Source organism: Rutidosis leptorrhynchoides, chromosome 1, assembly GCF_046630445.1.
Source record: "Rutidosis leptorrhynchoides isolate AG116_Rl617_1_P2 chromosome 1, CSIRO_AGI_Rlap_v1, whole genome shotgun sequence".
NCBI lineage: Eukaryota > Viridiplantae > Streptophyta > Magnoliopsida > Asterales > Asteraceae > Rutidosis > Rutidosis leptorrhynchoides.
In genome coordinates this window covers 313,958,890-313,977,186 of record NC_092333.1, presented here as the reverse complement: position 1 = coordinate 313,977,186, position 18,297 = coordinate 313,958,890, and positions in this window count along the sequence as shown.

Sequence of the window (18,297 nt, the reverse complement as noted above, 5' to 3'; positions counted from 1 at the left end):
CGCACAGCCAACATTGAGTTCTTGGTGGTTAAAGCAAATTCACAGTACAACATAATTTTGGGAAGAACTGCTTTAATGACGTTTGGAGCTGTAACATCAACTGTACATGGTATAATGAAGTTTCCAACGCCAGGTGGAGTAGCAACGTTATATGCAGAACGGCAGAAGTCAATTGAGTGTTCTCAAGTAACAAAGGCAGTAATTAAGCCAATCATACACGATGATGGGTCAATTTCACCGAATCTTAAATTTCCAGATCAGAAAATCATAATTGGGCACACGTTGTCCGCCGAATGTAAAGAAAAATTATATAACATTTTGACAACAAATTTAGATGTTTTTGCATGGCAACCGTCTGATATGACCGGTGTTCCAAGGGAAATTGCAGAGCATAGGCTAAACGTGAATCCCAACATACATCCTGTTTGTCAGAAAAAGCGTGGCATGGCGACAGAAAGAAGCAAATTCCTCCGTGATGAGGTACGAAGTTTGGTAGATGCTGGGATCTTGCGAGAGGTCAAATATCAGACATGGGTAGCCAATCCAGTCATGGTTAGGAAGCCGGACAACTCATGGCGGATGTGTGTGGATTTCACGTATATCAATAAAGCATGTCCAAAGGATAATTATCCTTTACCTGAAATTGATTGGAAGGTATCATTGGCAGGATATTGATTCAAATGTTTCCTAGATGCAGCTAAGGGATATCATCAAATCCCAATGGCTTTAAAAGATGAAGACAAAACGGCTTTTCACACAACGGAAGGCATATTCTGTTACATAAAAATGCCTTTTGGTTTGAAGAATGCAGGAACAACATATCAACGACTTATTGATATGGCGTTTAAGGATCAAATTGGGCGAAACTTAGAAGCTTATGTTGACAACATTGTCATCAAAAGTCATACTGAAGAAAGGATGTTACGAGATATACAGGAAACTTTTGCATCTTTGCGAAAAATTAACATGAAACTAAATCCTAAGAAGTGCACGTTTGGTGTAGAAGAGGGAAAATTCTTAGGTCATATTGTCACAGAACGTGGTATTAAAGCTAATCCTAAGAAAATTCAAGCAATTGAAGATATGAAGTCACCAACTAGCAAGAAAGATGTTCAACGGTTACATAGATGTCTAGCAGCATTAACAAGATTCTTGTCCAGAGCAGCTGAAAAGTCGCTTCCATTCATGAAGGTGTTAAAAGGCTGTTAAAATAAAAAAGATTTTGTCTGGACGGCGGAAGACAAAAATGTATTCCAAGAGGTCAAGCAGTTACTAAAAACATTACCTACATTAACAGCACCAAAAGAGGGGGAAACCCTAATTTTGTACTTAGCTAACTCAAAGGAAGCAATAAGTTCTGTCCTAATCGCAGAACGGAACGGCGTGCAAATACCTATATATTTTGTTAGCAAAGTGTTGCAGCTTAGTGAAACAAATTATCCACCACTTCACCGCATGGTTTATGCCCTTGTGCATAATGCACGACGTTTACGACGATATTTTCAAGGTCATCCCATTTTAGTGTTAACTGATCAACCATTAAAGCAAATACTCCGGCGTCCAGAATCATCTGGCCATTTAGCAAAATGGGCTATCGAGTTGGGGGAGTATGAAATCAATTTTGCTCCCCGGAATGCAGTTAAAGGACAAATTTTGGCAGATTTCCTCTTAGAGACAAATGAAAAAGTAGAGTATGACAACAAAATGGCACCATCACAGCATGAGTGGGAGTTACACACTGATGGAGCATCCAGTGAAGAGGGAACAGGTGCAGGACTAGTTTTAACAAGTCCAGACGGTGAAGAGTATACTTATGTGAAATGTCCCGTTCTTATTGATTAAAAACGTTCCATATTAATTGATTTCGTTGCGAGGTTTTGACCTCTATATGAGACGTTTTTCAAAGACTGCATTCATTTTTAAAACAAACCATAACCTTTATTTCATAAATAAAGGTTTAAAAAGCTTTACGTAGATTATCAAATAATGATAATCTAAAATATCCTGTTTACACACGACCATTACATAATGGTTTACAATACAAATATGTTACATCGAAATCAGTTTCTTGAATGCAGTTTTTACACAATATCATACAAACATGGACTCCAAATCTTGTCCTTATTTTAGTATGCAACAGCGGAAACTCTTAATATTCACCTGAGAATAAACATGCTTTAAACGTCAACAAAAATGTTGGTGAGTTATAGGTTTAACCTATATATATCAAATCGTAACAATAGACCACAAGATTTCATATTTCAATACACATCCCATACATAGAGATAAAAATCATTCATATGGTGAACACCTGGTAACCGACAATAACAAGATGCATATATAAGAATATCCCCATCATTCCGGGACACCCTTCGGATATGATATAAATTTCGAAGTACTAAAGCATCCGGTACTTTGGATGGGGTTTGTTAGGCCCAATAGATCTATCTTTAGGATTCGCGTCAATTAGGGTGTCTGTTCCCTAATTCTTAGATTACCAGACTTAATAAAAAGGGGCATATTCAATTTCGATAATTCAACCATAGAATGTAGTTTCACGTACTTGTGTCTATTTTGTAAATCATTTATAAAACCTGCATGTATTCTCATCCCAAAAATATTAGATTTTAAAAGTGGGACTATAACTCACTTTCACAGATTTTTACTTCGTCGGGAAGTAAGACTTGGCCACTGGTTGATTCACGAACCTATAACAATATATACATATATATCAAAGTATGTTCAAAATATATTTACAACACTTTTAATATATTTTGATGTTTTAAGTTTATTAAGTCCGCTGTCCTCGTTAGTAACCTACAACTAGTTGTCCACAGTTAGATGTACAAAAATAATTCGATAAATATTATCTTGAATCAATCCACGACCCAGTGTATATGTATCTCAGTATTGATCACAACTCAAACTATATATATTTTGGAATCAACCTCAACCCTGTATAGCTAACTCCAACATTCACATATATAGTGTCTATGGTTGTTCCGAAATATATATAGATGTGTCGACATGATAGGTCGAAACATTGTATACGTGTCTATGGTATCTCAAGATTACATAATATACAATACAAGTTGATTAAGTTATGGATGGAATAGATTTGTTACCAATTTTCACGTAGCTAAAATGAGAAAAATTATCCAATCTTGTTTTACCCATAACTTCTTCATTTTAAATCCGTTTTGAGTGAATCAAATTGCTATGGTTTCATACTGAACTCTATTTTATGAATCTAAACAGAAAAAGTATAGGTTTATAGTCGGAAAAATAAGTTACAAGTCATTTTTATAAAGGTAGTCATTTCAGTCGAAAGAACGACGTCTAGATGACCATTTTAGAAATCATACTTCCACTTTGAGTTTAACCATAATTTTTGGATATAGTTTCATGTTCATAATAAAAATCATTTTCTCAGAATAACAACTTTTAAATCAAAGTTTATCATAGTTTTTAATTAACTAACCCAAAACAGCCCGCGGTGTTACTACGACGGCGTAAATCCGGTTTTACGGTATTTTTCGTGTCTCCAGGTTTTAAATCATTAAGTTAGCTTATCATATAGATATAGAACATGTGTTTAGTTGATTTTAAAAGTCAAGTTAGAAGGATTAACTTTTGTTTGCGAACAAGTTTAGAATTAACTAAACTATGTTCTAGTGATTACAAGTTTAAACCTTCGAATAAGATAGCTTTATATGTATGAATCGAATGATGTTATGAACATCATTACTACCTTAAGTTACTTGGATAAACCTACTGGAAAATAGAAAAATGGATCTAGCTTCAACGGATCCTTGGATGTCTCGAAGTTCTTGAAGCAGAATCATGACACGAAAACAAGTTCAAGTAAGATCATCACTTGAAATAAGATTGTTATAGTTATAGAAATTGAACCAAAGTTTGAATATGATTATTACCTTGTATTAGAATGATAACCTACTGTAAGAAACAAAGATTTCTTGAGGTTGGATGATCACCTTACAAGATTGGAAGTGAGTTAGCAAACTAGAAAGTATTCTTGATTTTATGTAACTAGAACTTGTAGAATATATGAAGAACACTTAGAACTTGAAGATAGAACTTGAGAGAGATCAATTAGATGAATAAAATTGAAGAATGAAAGTGTTTGTAGGTGTTTTTGGTCGTTGGTGTATGGATTAGATATAAAGGATATGTAATTTTGTTTTCATGTAAATAAGTCATGAATGATTACTCATATTTTTGTAATTTTATGAGATATTTCATGCTAGTTGCCAAATGATGGTTCCCACATGTGTTAGGTGACTCACATGGGCTGCTAAGAGCTGATAATTGGAGTGTATATACCAATAGTACATACATCTAAAAGCTGTGTATTGTACGAGTACGAATACGGGTGCATACGAGTAGAATTGTTGATGAAACTGAACGAGGATGTAATCTTAAGCATTTTTGTTAAGTAGAAGTATTTTGATAAGTGTATTGAAGTCTTTCAAAAGTGTATAAATACATATTAAAACACTACATGTATATACATTTTAACTGAGTCGTTAAGTCATCGTTAGTCGTTACATGTAAGTGTTGTTTTGAAACCTTTAAGTTAACGATCTTGTTAAATGTTGTTAACCCAATGTTTATAATATCAAATGAGATTTTAAATTATTATATTATCATGATATTATCATGTATGAATATCTCTTAATATGATATATATACATTAAATGTCTTTACAACGATAATCGTTACATATATGTCTCGTTTAAAAATCATTAAGTTAGTAGTCTTGTTTTTACATATGTAGTTCATTGTTAATATATTTAATGATATGTTTACTTATCATAGTATCATGTTCACTATATATATATCCATATATATATGTCATCATATAGTTTTTACAAGTTTTAACGTTCGTGAATCACCGGTCAACTTGGGTGGTCAATTGTCTATATGAAACATATTTCAATTAATCAAGTCTTAACACGTTTGATTGCTTAACATGTTGGAAACATTTAATCATGTAAATATCAATCTCAATTAATATATATAAACATGGAAAAGTTCGGGTCACTACAGTACCTACCCGTTAAATAAATTTCGTCCCGAAATTTTAAGCTGTTGAAGGTGTTGACGAATCTTCTGGAAATAGATGCGGGTATTTCTTCTTCATCTGATCTTCACGCTCCCAGGTGAACTCGGGTCCTCTACGAGCATTCCATCGAACCTTAACAATTGGTATCTTCTTTTGCTTAAGTCTTTTAACCTCACGATCCATTATTTTGACGGGTTCTTCGATGAATTGAAGTTTTTCGTTGATTTGGATTTCATCTAACGGAATAGTGAGATCTTCTTTAGCAAAACATTTCTTCAAATTCGAGACGTGGAAAGTGTTATGTACAGCCGCGAGTTGTTGAGGTAACTCAAGTCGGTAAGCTACTGGTCCGACACGATCAATAATCTTGAATGGTCCAATATACCTTGGATTTAATTTCCCTCGTTTACCAAATCGAACAACGCCTTTCCAAGGTGCAACTTTAAGCATGACCATCTCTCCAATTTCAAATTCTATATCTTTTCTTTTAATGTCAGCGTAGCTCTTTTGTCGACTTTAGGCGGTTTTCAACCGTTGTTGAATTTGGATGATCTTCTCGGTAGTTTCTTGTATAATCTCCGGACCCGTAATCTGTCTATCCCCCACTTCACTCCAACAAATCAGAGACCTGCACTTTCTACCATAAAGTGCTTCAAACGGCGCCATCTCAATGCTTGAATGGTAGCTGTTGTTGTAGGAAAATTCTGCTAACGGTAGATGTCGATCCCAACTGTTTCCGAAATCAATAACACATGCTCGTAGCATGTCTTCAAGCGTTTGTATCGTCCTTTCACTCTGCCCATCAGTTTGTAGATGATAGGCAGTACTCATGTCTAGACGAGTTCCTAATGCTTGCTGTAATGTCTGCCAAAATCTTGAAATAAATCTGCCATCCCTATCAGAGATAATAGAGATTGGTATTCCATGTCTGGAGACGACTTCCTTCAAATACAGTCGTGCTAACTTATCCATCTTGTCATCTTCTCTTATTAGTAGGAAGTGTGCTGATTTGGTGAGACGATCAACTATTACCCAAATAGTATCAAAACCACTTGCAGTCCTTGGCAATTTAGTGATGAAATCCATGGTAATGTTTTCCCATTTCCATTCCGGGATTTTGGGTTGTTGAAGTAGACCTGATGGTTTCTGATGCTCAGCTTTTACCTTAGAACACGTCAAACATTCTCCTACGTATTTAGCAACATCGGCTTTCATACCCGGCCACCAAAAATGTTTCTTGAGATCCTTGTACATCTTCCCCATTCCAGGATGTATTGAGTATCTGGTTTTATGAGCTTCTCTAAGTACCATTTCTCTCATATCTCCAAATTTTGGTACCCAAATCCTTTCAGCCCTATACCGGGTTCCGTCTTCCCGAATATTAAGATGCTTCTCCGATCCTTTGGGTATTTCATCCTTTAAATTTCCCTCTTTTAAAACTCCTTGTTGCGCCTCCTTTATTTGAGTAGTAATGTTATTATGAATCATTATATTCATAGATTTTACTCGAATGGGTTCTCTGTCCTTCCTGCTCAAGGCATCGGCTACCACATTTGCCTTCCCCGGGTGGTAACGAATCTCAAAGTCGTAATCATTCAATAATTCAATCCACCTACGCTGCCTCATATTCAGTTGTTTCTGATTAAATATGTGTTGAAGACTTTTGTGGTCGGTATATACAATACTTTTGACCCCATATAAGTAGTGCCTCCAAGTCTTTAATGCAAAAACAACCGCGCCTAATTCCAAATCATGCGTCGTATAATTTTGTTCGTGAATCTTCAATTGTCTAGACGCATAAGCAATCACCTTCGTTCGTTGCATTAATACACAACCGAGACCTTGCTTTGATGCATCACAATAAATCACAAAATCATCATTCCCTTCAGGCAATGACAATATAGGTGCCGTAGTTAGCTTTTTCTTCAATAACTGAAACGCTTTCTCTTGTTCATCATTCCATTCAAATTTCTTCCCTTTATGCGTTAATGCAGTCAAGGGTTTTGCTATTCTGGAAAAGTCTTGGATGAACCTTCTGTAGTAACCAGCTAGTCCTAAAAACTGGCGTATGTGTTTCGGAGTTTTCGGGGTTTCCCACTTTTCAACAGTTTCTATCTTTGCCGGATCCACCTTAATACCTTCTTTGTTCACTATGTGACCGAGGAATTGAACTTCTTCTAACCAAAATGCACACTTTGAAAACTTAGCGTACAATTCTTCCTTCCTCAATACTTCTAACACCTTTCTCAAATGTTCACCGTGTTCTTGGTCATTCTTTGAGTAAATAAGTATGTCATCAATGAAAACAATGACAAACTTGTCAAGGTATGGTCCACACACTCGGTTCATAAGGTCCATGAACACAGCTGGTGCATTAGTTAAACCAAACGGCATGACCATAAACTCGTAATGACCGTAACGTGTTCTGAAAGCAGTCTTTGGAATATCATCTTCTTTCACCCGCATTTGATGATACCCGGAACGTAAGTCAATCTTTGAATAAACAGACGAGCCTTGTAGTTGATCAAATAAGTCGTCGATTCTCGGTAGTGGGTAGCGGTTCTTGATGGTAAGTTTGTTCAACTCTCGGTAGTCGATACACAACCTGAATGTACCATCTTTCTTCTTGACAAACAAAACAGGAGCTCCCCACGGTGATGTGCTTGGTCGAATGAAACCACGCTCTAAAAGTTCTTGTAATTGGCTTTGCAGTTCTTTCATCTCGCTGGGTGCGAGTCTGTAAAGAGCACGAGCTATTGGTGCAGCTCCTGGTATAAGATCTATTTGAAATTCAACGGATCGTTGTGGGGGTAATCCCGGTAATTCTTTCGGAAATACATCGGGAAATTCTTTTGCAATGGGAACATCATTGATGCTCTTTTCTTCAGTTTGTACTTTCTCGACGTGTGCTAGAACAGCATAGCAACCTTTTCTTATTAGTTTTTGTGCCTTCAAATTACTAATAAGATGTAGCTTCGTGTTGCCCTTTTCTCCGTACACCATTAAGGGTTTTCCTTTTTCTCGTATAATGCGAATTGCATTTTTGTAACAAACGATCTCCGCTTTCACTTCTTTCAACCAGTCCATACCGATTATCACATCAAAACTCCCTAACTCTACTGGTATCAAATCAATCTTAAATGTTTCGCTAACCAGTTTAATTTCTCGATTCCGACATATATTATCTGCTGAAATTAATTTACCATTTGCTAATTCGAGTAAAAATTTACTATCCAAAGGCGTCAATGGACAACTTAATTTAGCACAAAAATCTCTACTCATATAGCTTCTATCCGCACCCGAATCAAATAAAACGTAAGCAGATTTATTGTCAATAAGAAACGTACCCGTAACAAGCTCCGGGTCTTCCTGTGCCTCTACCGCATTAATATTGAAAACACTTCCACGGCCTTGTCCATTCGTGTTCTCCTGGTTCGGGCAATTTCTAATAATGTGGCCTGGTTTTCCACATTTATAACAAACTACATTGGCATAACTTGCTCCGACACTACTTGCTCCGCCATTACTCGTTCCGACACCATTTGTTCCTTTCGTTCTATTAACCCCTGGTCCGTAGACCTCACACTTCGCCGCGCTATGACCATTTCTTTTACACTTGTTGCAAAATTTGGTGCAGAACCCCTTGTGATTCTTTTCACACCTTTGGCATAGCTGCTTCTGATTGTTGTTGTTGTTGCGGTTATTATTGTTGTTGGGATGATTGTTGTAGTTGCTGTTGTTGTTGTTGTTGTTGTTGTTGGGCCGTTTGTTGTAGTTGCGATTGATGTTGCGATTGTTGGGATAATTGTTGCGATTATTGTTGTAATTGCTGTTGTTGTTGTATTGGTGATTCTTATCACCGTTTTCCTCCCACTTTCTTTTGACTTGCTTCACATTGGCCTCTTCAGCAGTCTGTTCTTTAATTCTTTCTTCAATCTGGTTCACTAGTTTGTGAGCCATTCTACATGCCTGTTGTATGGAGGCGGGCTCGTGTGAACTTATATCTTCTTGGATTCTTTCCGGTAATCCTTTCACAAACGCGTCGATCTTCTCTTCCTCATCTTCGAATGCTCCCGGACACAATAGGCACAATTCTGTGAATCGTCTTTCGTACGTGGTAATATCAAATCCTTGGGTTCGTAACCCTCTAAGTTCTGTCTTGAGCTTATTGACCTCGGTTCTGGGACGGTACTTCTCGTTCATCAAGTGCTTGAATGCTGACCACGGTAGTGCGTACGCATCATCTTGTCCCACTTGCTCTAGATAGGTATTCCACCATGTTAACGCAGAACCTGTGAAGGTATGCGTAGCGTACTTCACTTTGTCCTCTTCAGTACACTTACTTATGGCAAACACCGATTCAACCTTCTCGGTCCACCGTTTCAATCCGATCGGTCCTTCGGTTCCATCAAATTCCAAAGGTTTGCAGGAAGTGAATTCTTTGTAGGTGCATCCTACACGATTTCCTGTACTGCTTTATCCAAGGTTATTGTTGGTATGTAGCACAGCCTGTACTGCGACTATGTTTGAAGCTAGAAAAGTACGGAATTCCTCTTCATTCATATTCACAGTGTGTCGAGTAGTCGGTGCCATTTCCTTCAAAATAGTTAAATGGAACAAGTTAATCATACAGAATATTAAGAGTAGTTAATAGTATTTCGTAGCATAATATGAACTCATTTATAAAAGCTTTTTCTTCATATTAGCATTTTATAAGTTTAAATTCGGGTAGTACCTACCTGTTAAGTTCATACTTAGTAGCTAATATACAATTCAACTACTACAATTCTATATGAAAAACTGATTATAATAATATTTCGCGTTCAAACTTTTATACAATATTTTACAAACTTACAATACCGCTTATTTTACATAAAGCATGAAATATAGCACACAATAACTTTGATACAAGATAGTTGTGAAGACAATTCTAGCTAGTACACAAGTCGTTCAGCAAAGGCAATAAAGACACGTAATTCATACGTCCAGAAACAAGTCATGCATTCTGGTTTTACTAGGACTACTTCCCATCCTTGGTCTTGTGCAACATAACCGTTATGGCCGTTGATAAGACAGCGTGTTGTAACGTCATCAAAGGGACGAGGGTTACGTAATGTCCAACAGTCCTGTAATAATCTAAAAACCTCATTTCTTACCCCAATTACCGACTCCGTCACTTGTGGAAACGTTTTGTTTAATAGTTGTAGCCCGATGTTCTTGTTCTCACTTTGGTGAGAAGCGAACATTACTAATCCGTAAGCATAACATGCTTCTTTATGTTGCATGTTAGCCGCTTTTTCTAAATCACGAAGTCCAATATTCGGATATATTGAGTCAAAATAATTTCTTAACCCGTTGCGTAAAATAGCATTTGGGTTCCCCGCAATATATGCGTCAAAGTAAACACATCGTAACTTATGGGTTTCCCAATGTGATATCCCCCATCTTTCAAACGAAAGTCTCTTATAAACCAAGACATTCTTGGAACGTTCTTCGAATGTCTTACAAACTGATCTCGCCTTAAATAGTTGTGCTGAAGAATTCTGGCCGACTCTAGACAAGATTTCATCAATCATGTCTCCGGGTAGGTCTCTTAAAATATTGGGTTGTCTATCCATTTTGTGTTTTTAAACTGTAAAATAGACAAGAGTTAGATTCATAAAAAAATACTTATTAATACAAGCAATTTTTACATATATCATAAAGCATAAGAACACTATATTACATATATTACACCACACGAATACAACTATCTTATTCCGACTCGCTCGTTTCTTCTTCTTCGGTTTTGGTTCGTTTTACCAAGTTTCTAGGGATATATGATGTTCCCCTAATACGAGCCTTCGTTGTCCACATTGGTTTAGAAAAACCTGGTGGTTTAGAGGTTCCCGGGTCATTGTTACAACTTAAGGACTTCGGGGGTTGACGATACATATAAAGTTCATCGGGGTTGGAATTAGATTTCTCTATTTTTATGCCCTTTCCCTTATTATTTTCTTTTGCCTTTTTAAATTCAGTTGGGGTAATTTCTATAACATCATCGGAATTCTCGTCGGAATCCGATTCATCGGAGAATTGGTAATCCTCCCAATATTTTGCTTCCTTGGCGGAAACACCATTGACCATAATTAACTTTGGTCGGTTGGTTGAGGATTTTCTTTTACTTAACCGTTTTATTATTTCCCCCACCGGTTCTATTTCTTCATCCGGTTCCGATTCTTCTTCCGGTTCCGATTCTTCTTCCGGTTTCGACTCTTCTTCCGGTTCCTCTTCGGGAACTTGTGAATCAGTCCACAAATCATTCCAATTTACATTTGACTCTTCATTATTATTAGGTGAGTCAATGGGACTTGTTCTAGAGGTAGACATCTATCACATAATATCAAACACGTTAAGAGATTAATATATCACATAATATTCATATGTTAAAAATATATAGTTTCCAACAAAAATGTTAAGCAATCATTTTTAAAGAAAACACGGTCGAAGTCCAGACTCACTAATGCATCCTAACAAACTCGATAAGACACACTAATGCAAATTTTCTGGTTCTCTAAGACCAACGCTCTGATACCAACTGAAATGTCCCGTTCTTATTGATTAAAAACGTTCCATATTAATTGATTTCGTTGCGAGGTTTTGACCTCTATATGAGACGTTTTTCAAAGACTGCATTCATTTTTAAAACAAACCATAACCTTTATTTCATAAATAAAGGTTTAAAAAGCTTTACGTAGATTATCAAATAATGATAATCTAAAATATCCTGTTTACACACGACCATTACATAATGGTTTACAATACAAATATGTTACATCGAAATCAGTTTCTTGAATGCAGTTTTTACACAATATCATACAAACATGGACTCCAAATCTTGTCCTTATTTTAGTATGCAACAGCGGAAACTCTTAATATTCACCTGAGAATAAACATGCTTTAAACGTCAACAAAAATGTTGGTGAGTTATAGGTTTAACCTATATATATCAAATCGTAACAATAGACCACAAGATTTCATATTTCAATACACATCCCATACATAGAGATAAAAATCATTCATATGGTGAACACCTGGTAACCGACAATAACAAGATGCATATATAAGAATATCCCCATCATTCCGGGACACCCTTCGGATATGATATAAATTTCGAAGTACTAAAGCATCCGGTACTTTGGATGGGGTTTGTTAGGCCCAATAGATCTATCTTTAGGATTCGCGTCAATTAGGGTGTCTGTTCCCTAATTCTTAGATTACCAGACTTAATAAAAAGGGGCATATTCAATTTCGATAATTCAACCATAGAATGTAGTTTCACGTACTTGTGTCTATTTTGTAAATCATTTATAAAACCTGCATGTATTCTCATCCCAAAAATATTAGATTTTAAAAGTGGGACTATAACTCACTTTCACAGATTTTTACTTCGTCGGGAAGTAAGACTTGGCCACTGGTTGATTCACGAACCTATAACAATATATACATATATATCAAAGTATGTTCAAAATATATTTACAACACTTTTAATATATTTTGATGTTTTAAGTTTATTAAGTCCGCTGTCCTCGTTAGTAACCTACAACTAGTTGTCCACAGTTAGATGTACAAAAATAATTCGATAAATATTATCTTGAATCAATCCACGACCCAGTGTATACGTATCTCAGTATTGATCACAACTCAAACTATATATATTTTGGAATCAACCTCAACCCTGTATAGCTAACTCCAACATTCACATATATAGTGTCTATGGTTGTTCCGAAATATATATAGATGTGTCGACATGATAGGTCGAAACATTGTATACGTGTCTATGGTATCTCAAGATTACATAATATACAATACAAGTTGATTAAGTTATGGATGGAATAGATTTGTTACCAATTTTCACGTAGCTAAAATGAGAAAAATTATCCAATCTTGTTTTACCCATAACTTCTTCATTTTAAATCCGTTTTGAGTGAATCAAATTGCTATGGTTTCATACTGAACTCTATTTTATGAATCTAAACAGAAAAAGTATAGGTTTATAGTCGGAAAAATAAGTTACAAGTCGTTTTTATAAAGGTAGTCATTTCAGTCGAAAGAACGACGTCTAGATGACCATTTTAGAAATCATACTTCCACTTTGAGTTTAACCATAATTTTTGGATATAGTTTCATGTTCATAATAAAAATCATTTTCTCAGAATAACAACTTTTAAATCAAAGTTTATCATAGTTTTTAATTAACTAACCCAAAACAGCCCGCGGTGTTACTACGACGGCGTAAATCCGGTTTTACGGTATTTTTCGTGTCTCCAGGTTTTAAATCATTAAGTTAGCTTATCATATAGATATAGAACATGTGTTTATTTGATTTTAAAAGTCAAGTTAGAAGGATTAACTTTTGTTTGCGAACAAGTTTAGAATTAACTAAACTATGTTCTAGTGATTACAAGTTTAAACCTTCGAATAAGATAGCTTTATATGTATGAATTGAATGATGTTATGAACATCATTACTACCTTAAGTTACTTGGATAAACCTACTGGAAAATAGAAAAATGGATCTAGCTTCAACGGATCCTTGGATGTCTCGAAGTTCTTGAAGCAGAATCATGACACGAAAACAAGTTCAAGTAAGATCATCACTTGAAATAAGATTGTTATAGTTATAGAAATTGAACCAAAGTTTGAATATGATTATTACCTTGTATTAGAATGATAACCTATTGTAAGAAACAAAGATTTCTTGAGGTTGGATGATCACCTTACAAGATTGGAAGTGAGTTAGCAAACTAGAAAGTATTCTTGATTTTATGTAACTAGAACTTGTAGAATATATGAAGAACACTTAGAACTTGAAGATAGAACTTGAGAGAGATCAATTAGATGAAGAAAATTGAAGAATGAAAGTGTTTGTAGGTGTTTTTGGTCGTTGGTGTATGGATTAGATATAAAGGATATGTAATTTTGTTTTCATGTAAATAAGTCATGAATGATTACTCATATTTTTGTAATTTTATGAGATATTTCATGCTAGTTGCCAAATGATGGTTCCCACATGTGTTAGGTGACTCACATGGGCTGCTAAGAGCTGATCATTGGAGTGTATATACCAATAGTACATACATCTAAAAGCTGTGTATTGTACGAGTACGAATACGGGTGCATACGAGTAGAATTGTTGATGAAACTGAACGAGGATGTAATCGTAAGCATTTTTGTTAAGTAGAAGTATTTTGATAAGTGTATTGAAGTCTTTCAAAAGTGTATAAATACATATTAAAACACTACATGTATATACATTTTAACTGAGTCGTTAAGTCATCGTTAGTCGTTACATGTAAGTGTTGTTTTGAAACCTTTAAGTTAACGATCTTGTTAAATGTTGTTAACCCAATGTTTATAATATCAAATGAGATTTTAAATTATTATATTATCATGATATTATCATGTATGAATATCTCTTAATATGATATATATACATTAAATGTCTTTACAACGATAATCGTTACATATATGTCTCGTTTAAAAATCATTAAGTTAGTAGTCTTGTTTTTACATATGTAGTTCATTGTTAATATATTTAATGATATGTTTACTTATCATAGTATCATGTTCACTATATATATATCCATATATATATGTCATCATATAGTTTTTACAAGTTTTAACGTTCGTGAATCACCGGTCAACTTGGGTGGTCAATTGTCTATATGAAACATATTTCAATTAATCAAGTCTTAACACGTTTGATTGCTTAACATGTTGGAAACATTTAATCATGTAAATATCAATCTCAATTAATATATATAAACATGGAAAAGTTCGGGTCACTACATTATGCATTGAAATTTTGTTTTTATGCTTCAAACAATGAAGCAGAGTATGAGGCATTACTCTCCGGCCTCCGCATAGCGGTAGAAATGAGCATAACAAATTTACGAGCATATGTTGATTCTTAAATTGTCTCCCAGCAGGTTAATGGAACGTTCGATGCAAGGGATACATCTATGAGGCAATATGTAAAGTTGGTGGAGGCGATTTCAAAGAAATTTGATAATCTTGAAGTCATGCAAATCCCTCGAAATAAGAACAAAAAAGCTGACGTCTTGAGCAAGTTAGCTACTTTAACCTTTGATCATTTGCACAAACGAGTGTTGGTTGAAGAGCTTAAGGAGAAATCAATACATGGAAAACCAATTATTGCAATAGTTGAAGGAGCTAAGGAAACTTGGATGACTCCGTATTTGAGACATTTTCATGACGGATGGTTACCTGTTGATAAGGCAGAAGCAAGAAGAATAAGAGTGACCGCACCAATGTATGAAATTGTTAATGGTGTCCTTTATCGAAAATCATACAATGGTCCATTGTTAAGGTGTTTAACCGATGACGAAGCATTAAAAGTGGTCAAAGAAATGCATGAAGGAGTTTGTTCTCAACACTCCGGTTTCCGTACTGTGGCATCACGGATCATGCGACAAGGGTATTTTTGGCCTTCCCTTTATCGGGATGTTGCAGAAATCATAAAAACATGTGAGAATTGTCATAGGCATGGTACGTCTTCCAAAGTATGACTTGATACCGGTGTCATCCGCTTGGCCGTTCTGCAAGTGGGCTATTGATATTGTGGGGCCATTCAATAAGAGCACTGGTAATGCTAAGTTCTTGGTGGTAGCGATCGATTTTTTCATGAAATGGGTTGAAGCAAAGGCTTTAGCAAAAATCATAGGAGAAAATGTCAAGAAGTTTGTCTGGCATGATATTGTATGTCGTTATGGGGTACCAAATGAAATAGTCAGCGATAACGGCAAGCAATTTGCAGAAAATCCATTTCGGAGTTGGTGTGAAGAGCTGGGCATAAAGCAAAACTTTACATCTGTTGCTCATCCTCAAGCGAATGGACAAGTGGAGGTTACCAACAAGGAAATCGTTGCTGGCATTAAGGCACGATTAGGTCTGAGTCAAACTGGATGGGTGGATGAGCTGCCAAATGTATTATTGATGCGTGATTATGACTTTAAAAACGCAATTTAGAACAAGCTTTCTTCACTTAAACAGATCTGAACACAAACCCCCAAATTTGTAACAGTAACAGCCCCAAAAAAAGAGTATAAAACTCTGAAATAAGAACACAAGGATAGAAGAATCTAAACCCCAAATTGATAAAGATACCACCACAATTAGAGATCTAGAAACACTCCAAATCTTCAACTACAGCTGATAAAGATTCCACCACAACTATAATATCAGATATGAAGATTTGGATTTCACCACAATGTTTGATAAAGTAACACCACAAACACTGATAAAGAAACCACTCTTAGCCACCAGAATCAAAGATTCGTAAAGACACAGAGATTTTGTAAATAGATAAGCTCTATCAAACTTTTCATTCAATCATCAACCAAGTTTTACAATTACAAGAGCTCTCTATTTATAGTAGAAGCTTAACAGCTATTTTCTAAATAAGATAAAAACATAAAAAGGAAATGGAGACAAAAAAGGACAAACAATTACAAATTAGCCAATAAGAATGAAGGACACAATCTGCAAAAAGCCTGCCATTTGTTAGTGCTCCTTCCCTTGATAAAAGCATCCAATGATAAATGAGAGTCTTCCTTGGACAGCTAACATTCTTCTAGAACAGCCACACACGTGTTAAGCACATGACCTGACCGGTTTATTGAAAAGCATAAGTAAACTTTGAATTGTATCAGCAAGTTGGCCATTCAGACAGAAAATAGCATCGCGTGCTGGTTGTACTAGAGTTTCGTGTGCTGATTGAACTAAAATTCTTTAGCTGGTTGAACTAGCTGGTTCGCCTAAGCATAACTTTGCTGGTTCGATTTGCTGGTTACCCGGCTGAGTGAATTAAAGCTTTACTGGCTGAACTAAACTCATTTGCTGGTCCGGCTAGCTGGTTCTTCTTCGTTGCTGGCTTGCCTTCAACTATCAAAAACTTTATTCATGAAAACATAACTACTTCAGTTTAAGGACTGAAGTAGGGTCACCCCTGAGCTTCTTGAACCAGCTCCAAAAACACTTAGATGATACGAAATAGATGGCAAAATGACCATTGCTTGGCCTGATTCGGGTCTAACATCTTTTGAGCTCGAGCTGGCTGTGTTGCTGGTTACATTGCCCAGCACACCCGCATCATCCTCCCCCTCTAAAAAGGAACTTGACCTCAAGTTCTCGAGGTTGTCATCTTCCAAGTAGGGCATCAAATCACCAACATTAAAAGTGCTAGACACAGCAGTATCACCATGCAGCTCGACCTTGTAAGCATTATCACCAACTTTTTCCCACACCTTAAATGGACCCTCAGCTCTTGGCATCAGCTTGTTCTTCCTTTTTGCTGGGAACCTTTCCTTCCTTAGATGAATCCAAACAAGCTCACCAGGAACAAAAGTGAGCTGCTTTCTGTGCTGGTTAGCTTTAGCCTTGTATTGCTGGTTGGTCTTCTCAATTTTGGCCCTCACTTGCTCATACAGCTTCTTCATTTCTTTGGCCTTTGCTACTGCATCAACACTTACCTTAGGCTCAATTGCAAAAGGAATCAGATCAATGGGTGTGAGTGGATTTGCACCATAGTAGATTTCAAATGGTGATTTTCCTATGGAGTAATTAGGTGCTCTATTAAAAGCAAATTCAGCTTGAGCAAGCTTCAAATCCCACTCCTTCAAACTTTTCTTCACAAGTGCCCTTAGCAACATTCCCACAGTTCTATTGGTAACTTCAGTTTGACCATCAGTTTGGGGATGGTGAGAAGTGCTGAATAAAAGCTTTGTTCCAAGCAGCTTCCATAATGTCTTCCAAAAATAGCTTAAGAACTTTGTATCTCGATCAGACACAATGGTTTTGGGAACTCCATGAAGACGAACAATTTCTTTGAAGAATAAAGTAGCAACAACAGTAGCATCATTGGTTTTGTTGCAGGCTATGAAATGAGCCATCTTTAAAAACCTGTCAACAACAACCATAATAGAATCTTTGCCTCGCCGAGTCCTTGGTAAAGCAACAATGAAATCCATGCTCAAATCTTCCCATGGCTGGTTGGGAACAGGAAGAGGAGTATATAAACCCTTGTGAAAAGTTGACTTAGCTTGACAGCAGGTAGCACAACGATTAATCACAGCTTTAACATCTTTATCCATACATGGCCAGTAGAAGTGTTCACTTAGGATATCCAATGTCTTGTTAATCCCAAAATGA